Source organism: Bactrocera dorsalis, chromosome 5 (assembly GCF_023373825.1).
Source record: "Bactrocera dorsalis isolate Fly_Bdor chromosome 5, ASM2337382v1, whole genome shotgun sequence".
Taxonomy (NCBI): Eukaryota; Metazoa; Arthropoda; class Insecta; order Diptera; family Tephritidae; genus Bactrocera; species Bactrocera dorsalis.
This window is the reverse complement of record NC_064307.1, coordinates 53316885-53331405: the sequence shown is the minus strand read 5'-3', so window position 1 is coordinate 53331405 and position 14521 is coordinate 53316885.

Below are 14521 nucleotides of genomic sequence, written 5' to 3'. Positions count from 1 at the left end.
CATAGCCATTGTATGGGAGGTGGGCGTGGTTATTGTCCGATTTCTTCCATTTTTGAACTGTATATGGAAATGCCTGAAGAAAACGATTCTGTAGAGTTTGGTTGACATAGCTATAGTAGTTTCCGAGATATGTACAAAAAACTTAGTAGGGGGCGGGGCCACGCCCACTTTTCCAAAAAAATTACTTCCAAATATGCCCCTCCCTAATGCGATCCTTTGTGCCAAATATCTTTAATATCTTTATTTATGGCTTAGTTATCACACTTTATAGGTTTTCGGTTTCCGCCATTTTGTGGGCGTGGCAGTGGGCCGATTTTGCCCATCTTCGACCTTAACCTTCTTATGGAGCCAAGAAATACGTGTACCATCACGATATCTCAATTTTTACTCAAGTTACAGCTTGTACGGACGGACGGACGGACGAACAGACAGACATCCGGATTTCAACTCTACTCGTCACCCTAATCACTTTGGTATATATAACCCTATATCTGACTCTTTTAGTTTTAGGACTTACAAACAACCGTTATGTGAACAAAACTATAATGCTCTCTTTAGCAACTTTGTTGCGAGAGTATAACAACTAAGGAAAGGGGATGGTCGGTTGTAACCGATCATATTATACTCTTGCAATGTTTGTGGCTCAAAGGTGGAGAAATGTTGTCAGGTGTTGATATAAGCCTAACCAAAGAGGCTAAGAGGCAAGTATATTGGCATAAGCCTCATAAAGTCTACAGGAATAGCAAAAATAATTATTTAGTGTGTACATAGTTATGCTGGGATAATCCTTTGACCAATTTTTTCTATTAAACTTTAGTATATTCAATATTAGATGTTCACATAATTTTGATAAGATATCTAAACCTACCAAAACTCTGAAATCCTTATATTGGGTATAAGGGTAAAATTGTTGTCGTATAGGTACATTATTATCAGAAAAACATTATTTCCGAATTTTAAATACAATATATATCTCACATGTTGACCAAGATTTTCGGTAGAAATTCAGATAGATATGGGAGTACAAATATTCACTTGAATACTTGTAGTCCAATTTTGACAATTTTTAGGCATATCTTAAATACACTATTTGAGCAAAGTTTTTTTCCGATATGTTCATTGATTTGTACACTGCAACATTGAAATGTCAAGATAGTGTTATGTGCCAAATTTGACAGGCCTTCTGTACCAACACGTTGTAAAAATTGAGGGTACATAGTTTTAAACACAACCGTTGTATATGAGAAAAGTATTTTTTGAGCAAACTTAGTTGATTAGGCTTTAGTAGCTTAGTAAACATACAGGGTTTATCTGGAAAGTAATGGAACTGATTGTCTTTCGCCGCGACTGTACTTCGAAGCGTGCGCGCACAGACTGGATTCGGTAAAGGGTGTTCTTAGCTAACGAACGAGTGGCTGGTCAGTTGTCCCCGAGCACCTAGAGAGTCAGGACAAACATTTTCGCGCGACGTGTTTCTGTGAGTGGTGCAAGCCGAAAATGCAGCGTTCGTTAGAGCAGAGGTACGCGCTTAAAAACTGTGTAAAACGCGGTAAATCTACAACAGAGACGTTCGATGTTATTAAGTAGGCTTACCCAGATGTTGCTTTAGCAAGAAATGGTGTGATTCGGTGGCACTAGACCTTTTTGAGGGGCGGGAAGAAGTCGCTGATGAAGACATCATGCTCATATTTTGTTTGATATCAAAAGCATAGTCAACCATGGATTTGTTCCTCCTGGATAACCCGTCAACGCCAATTTTTACGTGAAAGTTCTCAAAAAACTTAAACGAAGGGTCAATCGGGTTCGACAAGACATCACAGCCGATTAGAAGTTACACCACGATAACGCCCCGGCTCACACCGCCTTTCTTGTGAACAACTACCTAACCAGCCGGAAAGGCAAGGCTTTTGAGACGACAGAGGGGATCCAAGAATCATGCTCCTCGGCTCGGCAAATTGGTTGGTTAGAGTCTTATGAATATGTTTCTGCTATTTTATTTTTAAAACTGCTTAAAATTTAAATAATAAAAATAAAATGCAATCCAAAATAAAACTTGGAGAAAAAATTAACAGAAAAAGCTATTTTTACATATTTATTCTCTTCCATTTTCATAATCAATTTCATTTTCATCATCCCTAAATTCAGCCAAATTTTCTGTTGCGCTTTTTCACGACCTACTACATTCAAGGTTTGGTGCTTGATGGATTCCAAGAGTTTTGTGTCGGATCTGTGCTAGAGCTGGGCATTCACAGAGAAAGTGGAAAATTCTTTCCTGTTCCCTGCTTCTCCGCAGCCTCGGCAGATGTCGTTGTAGAGCATATCCATTTTGGACGCATGTTCCCCAAATGGCCAGTGCCCTTTTGTGGTAGCTGTTACTCTGTAGATACTTTTTCTTGACCTATTTAATAAGTCATTGGTTCTTAGTTATGACGCACTTTGTAATGTTTTCCCACTTTTTATTTGCAACTTGTTGAAATTGTCTATTGATCTATCCTTTGATCGATCCTAGCGGGCTTGGTTTTAGATCCGCCTCGGATTCGTTGAGGAAAGCTCCTTCCTTTATCAACTCGTCTGCTTTTTCATTACCGAAAATGTTCCTATGGCCGGGAACCCATATCAAGTCTAGTTGGAGCTTGTCTTTTATTGAGCTTAGTGCTCTCTTGCAGTTGTGAACTATACTGGAATTTGTCATGGGTGAAGACAAGGACAGGAGCGCCGCCTGGATATCCGTAAATATAGTTCTTCTTCTTCTTAATTGGCGTAGACACCGCTTACGCGATTATAGCCGAGTTAACAACCGCGCCAATTGGATATTCCAAGCAAAGCCAAAGTACTGCGTCGAATGCTTTCAGAGCTGGAGTGTTTTCATCCATCCGGACAACATGACTTAGCCAGCGTAGCCGCTGTCTTTTAATTCGCTGAACTATGTCAATGTCGTCGTATATCTCGTACAGCTCATCGTTCCATCGAATGCGATATTCGCCGTGGCCAACGCGCAAAGGACCATAAATCTTTCGCAGAATTTTTCTCTCGAAAACTCGCAACGTCGACTCATCCGCTGTTGACATCGTCCAAGCCTCTGCACCATATAGCAGAACGGGAAATATGAGTGACTTATAGAGTTTGGTTTTTGTCTGTCGAGAGAGGACTTTGCTTCTCAATTGCCTACTCAGTCCGAAGTAGCACCTGTTGGCAAGAGTTATCCTGCGTTGGATTTCTAGGCTGACATTGTTGTAAATATAGTTGCTTTATGTATATTCTCGTGGTTTTCTAATAGAACTTTGCAGGTTTTTTCTATGCCTAGTACTTCTGCTTGGAAGATGCTAGCCGAGTTCGATAGACGTATAGAGAGATATATGCCTAGATCAGCGGAGAATACCCCCGTGCCTACTCCGCAGTCCATTTTGAACCCGTCGGTATAGACTGAGATTGTATCCTCCTCTCCTATTGAACCTCTTCTCCATTTCATCTCGATGGTATCCTCACCTGGAAGTGTCTATTGAAATCCAGCTTGGAATAATACTATCGATAGTTTTTCCCTTGAAATTTATTTTCGTTTTTCTGGTTTAAAATAAAAGACCATTAAACACACTTCATTTAAATGAAATTATCTTTAGATTTAAGACCCAATTAAATAAGACCCAATTAATAAGAAATCTGAATTGCGGCTGTTTGTATAAATAACTGAGGTTATGCGCAGTCGACATTTCTGAGCAATAGAAAGTCATACCTAATTATAACTATTTCCGCAACATTCCAATACCTAATTAGGGTATAAAAGTTAACTTTAATAATTTGTATATTACTTTTTAAATTGCTCTATACACGATCTCTTATTTTCATTGGCCGATATATGCGGTACAAATTCAAACGAAAGTTAGAAAATATATATTGGGTTGTCAAAAAAGTCGTGCAGTATTTTCGCTAGTTGGAGCTGAAAGCGCGTAGTTCTAGTTTTATTCATCGCATCATTCATGCTATACCTTTTTGGAAAGCTCATTTGACGCGCTAACACATGTTTGATTGATTGTCGTTCCTTTTAAGTCGTTCGTGAGTTATAGCGTCGCAAACATGGAGCAAAATAAACAGAAAATACAGTATATTTTACGATAAAGGCAAAAATGCATCTCAAGCCGCCAATAAAATTTGTGCAGTTTATGGACCCGATACAGTTTCCATTTCCACCGCACAACGATGGTTTCAACGTTTTCGTTCTGGTGTAGAGGTGATCGAAGATGCGCCACGCTCCGGAAGGTCTGTCGTCGAAAATCGCGATAAAATCGCTGAATTGGTCGAAAGAGTAGTCATCAAATCGTTATAAACCATTTGAAGAAGCTTGGAGTCACTAAGAAGTTCGATATATGGGTGCCACACGAATTGATTCAATAAAAATACCGCAAGACTTTTTGACAACCCAATATAAGGGAAGTATTAGTCCTATTCAACCCATTTTTGATATACGGGCATACCATTATAAAAGAAAGATTATCCCTTAATATCAGTTATTTATATCACACATTGACCGACATTTTCGATCAAAAGCCAACTACAGGTACCAGGGTCTAAATATTCGGTACCTAGGGGATTGAACAGCATTTATTGGATTTAAGCAATTTTTTGTCATAAAGCGGCACAAAACGATTATTGATTTGTGTAGTGGAAACTGAACGAATCAAGTGGAATTTAAAATTGTGCTATTTTCACACTCTGATATTAGAAAGTAAGAAGAATGCCACATACTTAAATTTGTCGAAATAGGTTGGACGGGTCACGAGATATGGGATTTCACCAAAAAGTGGGTGGTACAAACGCTATTTTGTTATGTCCGTGCATAACGCCCGAACTACAGCATTTTTTTGTTTTTTTTTTTTGTTTCGAAGGGGAAATGTTTCATAGATACCGTCAGTCCTAGACGGCATGCACGATTCATACTGCACGCTAAGGGTACACCTCTTTCGGGACCACGCTCAGTATGAATGACCATGTTGAACTTGCGTAACAATACGCCTACGTACTAAACCCTAACTCCGACTGCGTTTCACTGATCCTACGGGACTGCCGTTAAGCATAATAATTTCTAAGTCTTTTCTTTCTGCTTCGAATTTCGGGCAGTGAAAGAAAATATGCTCTGCGTTTTCGCTGCCATTGCCGCAGAATGAACATTCTGTTCCGTTATCGTGACCGTATTTGTACAGGTACTCTCGAAAGCATCCGTGTCCGGTCAGGAATTGCGTCATGTAGTAATCAGAATTGCCGTTCTTGCTCTCCACCCATGTTTTCACGTTTCTGATTAGCTTATATGTCCACCTTCCATTTTCTGCTATGTCCTAGCGCCTCTGCCACTCACATAAGCTTTCCTCCCTTTCCTTATTTCGCTCCGCTGTTGTAAGACGCCTCATTGCGCTTCTTGACTTTTCGTAGACTCTTTTGAGCTCTAACGCCATTATCTGCCATTATCCGCCTCGTGTGACACTGTGCGGAATCCAGAAATAACTCTTATTGCATTAAGCCGAGTCAGAGATCTTGCTTTCTTCGCGTATGTTTTATTATACAGCGCTGGTCCCCATATTGGCGCCGCATACATTAGCACCGATTGACTCTCTTTAGCCAAGAGTGCTCGCTTGCCCTAGCTTTGTCCTCCAATATTACCCATCATCCTGGACAGGGCCACCGTTATTCGCGTCGCTTTTGCACATGCTTTTTCAATGTGCGTGTAATAATTAAGCCGCGTGTCTATTAAAACGCTTAGGTATTTTAACGACTGCTGAATCGTTATGCTATGGCCATCAATATTAAAAGTAGCATTTTCGACTTTTTTTCTGCTGACAATTAGCACTGCTTCCGTTTTTTGGGCTGCTAGTTGGAGCTTTTTTGTCGTGAGCCAACTCTTTATTCTTAAGGCGGTGTCTTCACATAAGCTTTCTACTTGACTGATTTCTTTCCCTACCACCGTTACCGCAATGTCATCGGCGTACCCGATAATTTGGACTCCTCTTTCTAATGGTAGCACTCCGTCATATAACACGTTCCACAGCAGTGGACCTAGCACTGAGCTTTGTGGTACCCCTCCCGTCACCCTGTACCGCTTTGGTCCCTCATTTGTATCGTAGAGTAGCAGCCTATTCGACAGGTATTTGGAGATAATTCTCAACAGATACTTGGATGTTCGTTTGCTTTCGAGAGCGCTCATTATATATGGCCAATACGCAGAATTAAACGCATTTTTAACGTCAAACGTTACGCCTGCGTACCATACATCCACCTCATTCCTTCGATGGCCTTGCTTGCCACATTTGTCACTTTTGTGATCGCATCGATGGTTGAACGGTGCTTACGAAAACCAAATTGGTTTTCGGCGAGTCCTGGATATTCTTGCTCCAGATGCTTCTCCAGACATACGCGTATTATTCTCTCCAAGGTCTTTTCAAGCGTGTCTAGCATGCAGAGAGGGCGGTACGAACTTGGTTCTCCAGCCGGTTTGTTTGGTTTCTGCAAAGCTCTAGGCGCTGTTTCTTCCATATTTTTAGAAAGACACCTTCTTGCATACAGCGGGTAAAGAGCTGTGAGAAGGGGCTCGCTTTGTATGTTATAGCCGTTTTTAAGGCCCTGTTGGGGATTCCGTCTAGACCCGGTGTTTTGGTATTTCCAAACCTTTTGGCTGTATCAATCACTTCATCGTCGGTGACCGATAGTGCGTCTATTATCGTATATATATTTGATAATACATATCCTTCGTTCCTCTGCGTAGGGAAAAGGGTTTCCACGATGCTTTTCAATAGGGTGGGACAGGTTGGTGCTCTCCCTTTGCTTCCTTTGAGTTTTGTCATCACTATTGTGTACGCATCGCCCCATGGATTCTCATCGGCATTTTCGCAGAGCTTTTTGAAACAGGAGAGTTTGCTTCTTTTGATTGCTTTCTTGAGCTCACGGCGTTTCCTTTTAAAACTTTCGCGCAGGTTTTCGTATTCTGGTGAACTTCGTCTTCTCTGGCAGGAGCGCCTGGCTTTGTTGCAGTCAGTTCTCAGGATGTCGATTGCACTATTCCACCAGTATGCAGGCTGTCTATAAGCGTTTGCGCCTACAGCATGGAAAGACGTGAAAATGTGCACGGGTATTCTTTTAGTCCTGGAGAAGGTCTTAACGACGACGGTTTTTGCAAAATCACCCTCGATTTCGCAATTTATGTGTATATTTATAACTCAAGGACGGCTACACCGATTTGCTGAAAATGAAGAGATAGCTTAAAACGTCGGGACGGGGATAGGCTACTTCCTATAGTTTTATATTAAAAGTCACAACAATTCATAAATAAAAACAACTGTATATCAAAACATAAGCATGTGTTTAATATTCACTTAAGAATTATTGAATATTTAAATAATTCAAAAAAAAATTACATCACACATCTACTGGCGGGGTTTTCATAAGTATGTCTAAGGATTATAATGATAGTTGTTCCTAAATAAAAAAAAGTTGAATCATAATTTGAAATGAGTGCATAATAGCTCACAAATATTCCTGAATCATTGTGTCAAGTTTGTGTCTTCTGGCGTGTGTGTCTGGGTTTTAGCTGTAACATTCGATGAATATTGAACAATACATTACCATATGATTATATAGTACCTAGGGCATTCGACGCGCCATCTTCTGCTTTATTCTTGCACCGTCATACATTATAACTACTATATACTGTCGATAAGTTATTGGTAAGGCAGAGTGCTGATTTAACCCTTCGTTGCATATATGCAATGTTAACTTCTCGTTGATCTGGCACCTACATCGTTCCTTAATTTACAGTTATTTTTTCGACAAATGAAAACCTTATCACTATTCTCCTTTGGTAGAGCTTCGAAAATATTGTTGAGTTTGTGTGAATATACGTAATAAAGAGTAAACTTCTTTCTGATATATTGAAAATGCAGTGCTAAATTTTCATTATTTTTTTTAATTATTGAGAATGTATAATAAATGTAAGTATTTCCTATTAAGTTGGAGAGTTTCTTGCACAAATAACAAATTCGGTCTTCACACGAATTATTTTTTTTTTATATTTTTATACAAAGCTTACAAAATAATTAATTATTGTGTAAACTAAAGCAAACGCAGCGCTAGCAGCAGAGGCTTTCGGCCGTTCACACGAATTATTTTTGCAAGAGTTATGATGTTACATTGCACATGTGCAATACCATGCAACAAGCCAACCGAAAAAATTAGTTTCCGAAATAGATGAATTGAGACAAAAATTGAAAGATCTAGAACAATTATGCGAACAATTAAAAAGAGAAAATCAAAAGCTTAAAGAACAAAATAATCGTCCACTTGTGCCTAATTATAGTCAATCTCAATACGAAGCTGATGAAGAAGAATTAGCTATGGAAACAGACTGGATTTTGAAGAAAAATAAAAGGCCTAGTAAAAAGCGTAAGGCCGAAGCTTCACCAGAAATGATCTTAAAAGAAAATACTTTTTCATCGAGTGAAAACCACACAGTTAAAAATGAAAAACCGAAATATGAACCGCGGCCTCCACCTATGTATTATGATTTCGAATATCTCTAATTATAAAGAACTAAATAACATAATTAAATATAATACTAAGGGTTCATTTGTATTTAAACTATTAAATAACCATATTCATAAGATAAGCGTTACATCAAGTGATGACTACAGATCAGTGACAAAAATGTTGTCTGCGTCGGGAGCTTCATGGTATTCCTTTGAAGACAAACAAACGCGTCCAATAAAGGTCATGATTAAAAATCTCCACCATTCGTACAGCATTAGTGATATTATCGCTGATTTAAAAGAACAAGGTTTAAATGTTATGAACGTCGTAAATAAACTCAAGTGGAAAACACGAGAACCTTTAAACATGTTTTTAGCCACTTGATTCTAATAAAGACATCAAGAAAATTTATGAAATCAAACACATTCTTCACACCGTTGTTCTTATCGAGCCTGTTAGGAATTCTAAACTTATTCCACAATGAAAAAATTGCCAGGCATTTGGACACACCAAGAACTTCTGTGGCAAAATGTCAAAGTGCGCTAAATGCGGTGGTAAGCACAAAACCATCGAGTGCCAAAAAACCAACTCAGAAAAACCAAAATGCTGTAACTGTGGCGAAAGCCATCCGGCAAACTACAGAGGATGTATTGTTGCCAAGGAGCTTCAAAGTATTCGTAACAAAGCCTTGAAGAAACAAAAAATTTCCACAAATTTGCCCAGTACATCAAAAAATCTACCCATTGGTAATAAAAGTACTGTCAACAAGCAGAATCGTGTACAGACGAGTAAGCTCACTTTTTCTGAAGTATTGAAAAACAACTCAAACGTGGTGAACGAAAAACAAAACACAAAGATTACCGAAGACCTACTAACTCAAATCCTTGAGAAGTTAAATAAACAAGAAAAATTCAATAACGATCTGTGCAGCCGTTTGGATAACCTCGAAAAAAATAAAAATAAAACAAAATCTAAGGTATGAATGGTGCTCTCCGAGTTATGACATGGAATGCAAATGGACTATTAAAGCACCAAGAAGAGCTTCTACTTATTTTACAAAAAGAGAAAATAGATGTATGTCTAATATCCGAAACTCATTTTACGAGACACAGTCATATAACTTTCCAAAATTACGATGTCTATCATACAAACCACCCTAGTAATTGTGCGAGGGGAGGCACTGCTGTTATTGTTATAAACAGCATTAAACATTATGAGGATAGAAAAATCAGTACGCACAATATTCAAACCACAAGTATTACATTAAAAGCAATGAACCAACCCTTGTCAATTACTGCAATATATTGCCCGCCGAGATACAAAATCCTCGTTGAAGAATACAAAGAACTTCTCAATATGCACAAACACAAATTTATTATGGGAGGCGACTTTAACGCTAAGCATGTTTACTGGGGATCGCGCCCAACGACAGCTAAAGGGCGAGACTTATTACAGGCAGCTCAGGAAACCGGGTGTGAGTTTGTATCGACTGGAACTCCAACTTATTGGCCAACGGACACCAACAAAATACCAGATGTTATAGACTTCTTTATAACCAGGAAAATATCTCGAAATTTCATAGAAATAGAAGGTGGGTTAGATCTAAGCTCTGACCACTCCCCATTATATTTAACAGTAAGTGAAACACTAATTCAAAGAGATACTAGTCTAAAGTTATACAACAAAAATACGGACTGGACTTCGTTCAAACAAATACTTCAGACTAAAATAAAGTGTCCGAAAATCACAACAATTGAACAACTAGAGTTAGAAGTTAACACATTTACGAAAGAAATTCAACAAGCAGCTAGGGATAATACTCCGGAGATGAAGCGGAAAATTATAGATTCAAATTACCCTAAAGAAATAAAAATCCTTCTAATTAAGAAAAGAAAGTTACGACGGAAATGGCAACAAACCCGCTCACCTCTCGACAAAACCAACCTTAATAAGGCAACAGCAGAATTAAAACGAGAAATTGCTCATATTAAGAATGAATCAATTAATAAATATTTATCTCAACTATCCGCTGACAAAAAAGATGATTACTCACTCTGGAAAAGTACAAAGTATCTGAAACGTCCAATAAGTCACGTTGCACCACTAAAAGTTGCTTCAAATACATGGGGTAGAAGTGATTGTGATAAAGCTAATGCATTTGCAAAACACCTAGCTGAAACTTTTCGTCCAAACGAAGATAGTGAAATCGCGTTCCTCAGTAGTATTCAACAGGATCATGCAAAAATCCCAGCAATCACCATTTGTGAACTTAAAAGTGAAATTAAAAAGCTTAAAGTTAAGAAAGCAGCTGGCTTCGATTTAATTACTGCTGAAATGCTAAAGCAGTTACCATACAAAAGTTTACGGAAGCTCACCTATCTTTACAATACAGCAATCCGTCTGACACATTTTCCAAGCCTTTGGAAAGTCGCCGAAGTTGTTATGGTTCCTAAGCCAGGAAAGGATCCTCACGTAGTCTCGTCATATAGACCAATTTCACTACTTCCACAAATCTCAAAACTTTTTGAAAAATTAATTTACCTAAGATTAAAATCTATAATCGACGAAAAGCAGTTAATCCCATCGCATCAGTTCGGTTTTAGAAATAAGCATTCAACAATAGAACAAATTCACAGAATAACATCAGAAATAGAAAAATCCCTGGAGGAGGGAAACGTATGCTCAGCTGTATTTGTATTTGTATATTATGGCACGAAGGCCTTATGCAAAAACTAAAATCATGCCTTACGGTTGAGTATTGTGCTCTTTTAGAATCATATATCACCACGAGATTTTTCCGTGTAAAACAAGGAAATGAATTCACAAAACTTAAAGAAATTGAAGCAGGAGTTCCTCAGGGAAGTATCTTAGGTCCACTTTTATATATTCTGTATACAAGAGACTTACCGTTAGCACCAAACAGTATGACTGCCACTTTTGCTGATGACACCGCAATACTATGCGTCGAAAAAACAGCAGAAAAAGCTGCGCTAAACCTGCAACATGCGATCAACTCTGTAGTAAGTTGGACTAAAAAATGGAGAATAAAACTAAACGGTGGCAAATCGGTTCATGTAAATTTTACAAACAAAAGAATCACTTATCAACCTATAAGTATTCTAGATGTCTGCATACCATACGCAAATACAGCTAAATATCTTGGCATCACGCTTGATGCTAGATTACGTTGGAAAGAGCATATTAAAATAAAAAGGATTGAACTTAACCTGAAATTGTCGAAAATGAAATGGCTAATTGGGCGAAGGTCAAACCTGTCCATATACAACAAATTACTTCTTTATAAACAAATAATCAAGCCGGTATGGTCATATGGTGCGCAACTGTGGGGGTGTGCCAATGATGGCAGTATTAATATTATACAACGTTTTCAAAACAAGGTGCTAATAGGCATTGTAAATGCTCCCTGGTACTGCAGAAATGCGGATATTCATCGAGACCTAAGGATGAATACAGTCGCCGAAGAAATAAGGAGTCAGGCAGATGCCCACTACAAAAGGCTTAGTGCACATGTGAACGAGGAGGCGAGAAATCTTCTTTTAGACACATGCCGCTCTAGTCGATTATGTCGCAAAAAACCACATAGCTTAGTTGGAAGCTAAAATATAAAGGAATTAATTAATTATTTACCATCTATGTATGAATATTACTATTAATTTCTATGTAATTCGTTTTTAAGTTATTCAAATCAAACTGCTCGTTAGTTTTGAAACTAGTTGTAGTGATATCAAACATTGTTAAAGTTTTAAAAATGTTTGTAATAATAAAAAAAAAAAAAAAAAAAAAATACCATGCTTTTAAGCCTAAATTTTTACTTTTTGGTCGCTTACTTGTAATGATAGCAAAAGATGAGTATTTAGATGAAGGTGATGAAGCAAATTTTAAATTAGATATACATCAATTCGAATATAACCAGGAAGAAGCAAGCCAATCAGTACATAATTTTAAAGAAGTTAATGTAGACGTAGGATGATCAGATGATTTAATGGATATTTACGCACTTGTCAAAAAGAGCCAAAATGAATGTTATCGACAAACAAGATCTGAAAAAGTTTTTACGGATATGTATTTTGATGTCTATTGTTCCAATCCCTAATATTCGAAGATTTTGGACGCCAAGAGAAGGGATGAACTGAATACAGGACACCATGTCAGTGAATAAATTCGAAAAAAAATAAATAAAAAATTGTATGTTTTGGCTGTTATATGTGGATACAATTACAACTCCGAAATATATAAAACAACAGCATCAATAGACTTCCTGAGGAAATTGATTTGAGATCAAGTCCCAACATAGTTATAAGATTACTAAAGGATATTCCCCCATAAAAGAACTAACAAGTTTTTTTTTGATAGATACTACACATCTTTTGGCACCTATGTAAATGTGGAATTTACTCACTGCGAACAGTTCGTGTGATTTGGGTTCTCAATTTAAAGCTTCTAGACAAGAAATTACGATGAAGAAATCCCTTGAATATGCAAAAGTGGACAACTTTCATATATCTGTAGTTTCCTGAAGAGATAAAACAATCGTTACTTTTAATTTCTAGTTACTGCGGCAAAACTCCAGAACTAGCAGTTTAACGGTTTGATGCGGAAAATAAGTGTCGCTTGCCCAAACGTTCTATCAAAGTATAACAAATTCATGAAGGGTGTTGATTTGCTAGATTTCTATATAGGCCGATACAAAATCAAAATACGCTCTAAGAAGTGGTATTTGCGACGTATAAGTATAATCCTTGTATTTTATTTCTATAGAAAACACCAGAGAAGTGGACCTATCACTGAAAATGAAGTACGGTTGAACCACATAGATCACTGGCCAACATGGATGGGCACTCGAGTCACTTGCAAATTACCAAGTTGGGACGGATATATGGTGCTACCTCAGAGTGTTCGGTGCAAAAACGTGAAATTACTTTATGTTTCAGCAAATCAAGAAATTGTTTCAAAAAATTTAATATAGAATAAACTGAAATTTATTGTAAAAGTAATGAATTTACTTTTGTCCACTTTTATGCAATAAAATAAAGAGCATATCCATTCAGTAACCACCTTGTAAATTTATTAGATTTACTGCATGATATTGCATATATGCAATGTTGCGTAACTCTGTTGCTAGAAACACGGCAATCATAAAATTTCAAATTTGTCATCTTATAAGAGCCCACATTAAAATTATGATTCAAAAAAATTTGTATTCTCACAGAAATTAAATCATGCAACGAATGGTTACGTACATAACGCCTGGGAGCAAACTCTCCTTTTGGTAGTTTAACAGCTCCGTTTAGATCAAGGTTTAGTAAAAATTTTTTGGTACTTCGTCTTCCATTCTTTTAAACCAAATCCCCACAGAACTTTTATTTTAAATACACTAAAGCACTGATCGGCATACTTACACATTACAATTAAATAAATAACGGGTGATTTTTTTGAGGTTAGGATTTTCATGCATTAGTATTTGACAGATCACGTGGGATTTCAGACATGGTGTCAAAGAGAAAGATGCTCAGTATGCTTTGACATTTCATCATGAATAGACTTACTAACGAGCAACGCTTGCAAATCATTGAATTTTATTACCAAAATCAGTGTTCGGTTCGAAATGTGTTTCGCGCTTTACGTCCGATTTAAATTTTGTTCAGCGATGAGGCTCATTTCTGGTTGAATGGCTACGTAAATAAGCAAAATTGCCGCATTTGGGGTGAAGAGCAACCAGAAGCCGTTCAAGAACTGCCCATGCATCCCGAAAAATGCACTGTTTGGTGTGGTTTGTACGCTGGTGGAATCATTGGACCGTATTTTTTCAAAGATGCTGTTGGACGCAACGTTACGGTGAATGGCGATCGCTATCGTTCGATGCTAACAAACTTTTTGTTGCCAAAAATGGAAGAACTGAACTTGGTTGACATGTGGTTTCAACAAGATGGCGCTACATGCCACACAGCTCGCGATTCTATGGCCATTTTGAGGGAAAACTTCGGACAACAATTCA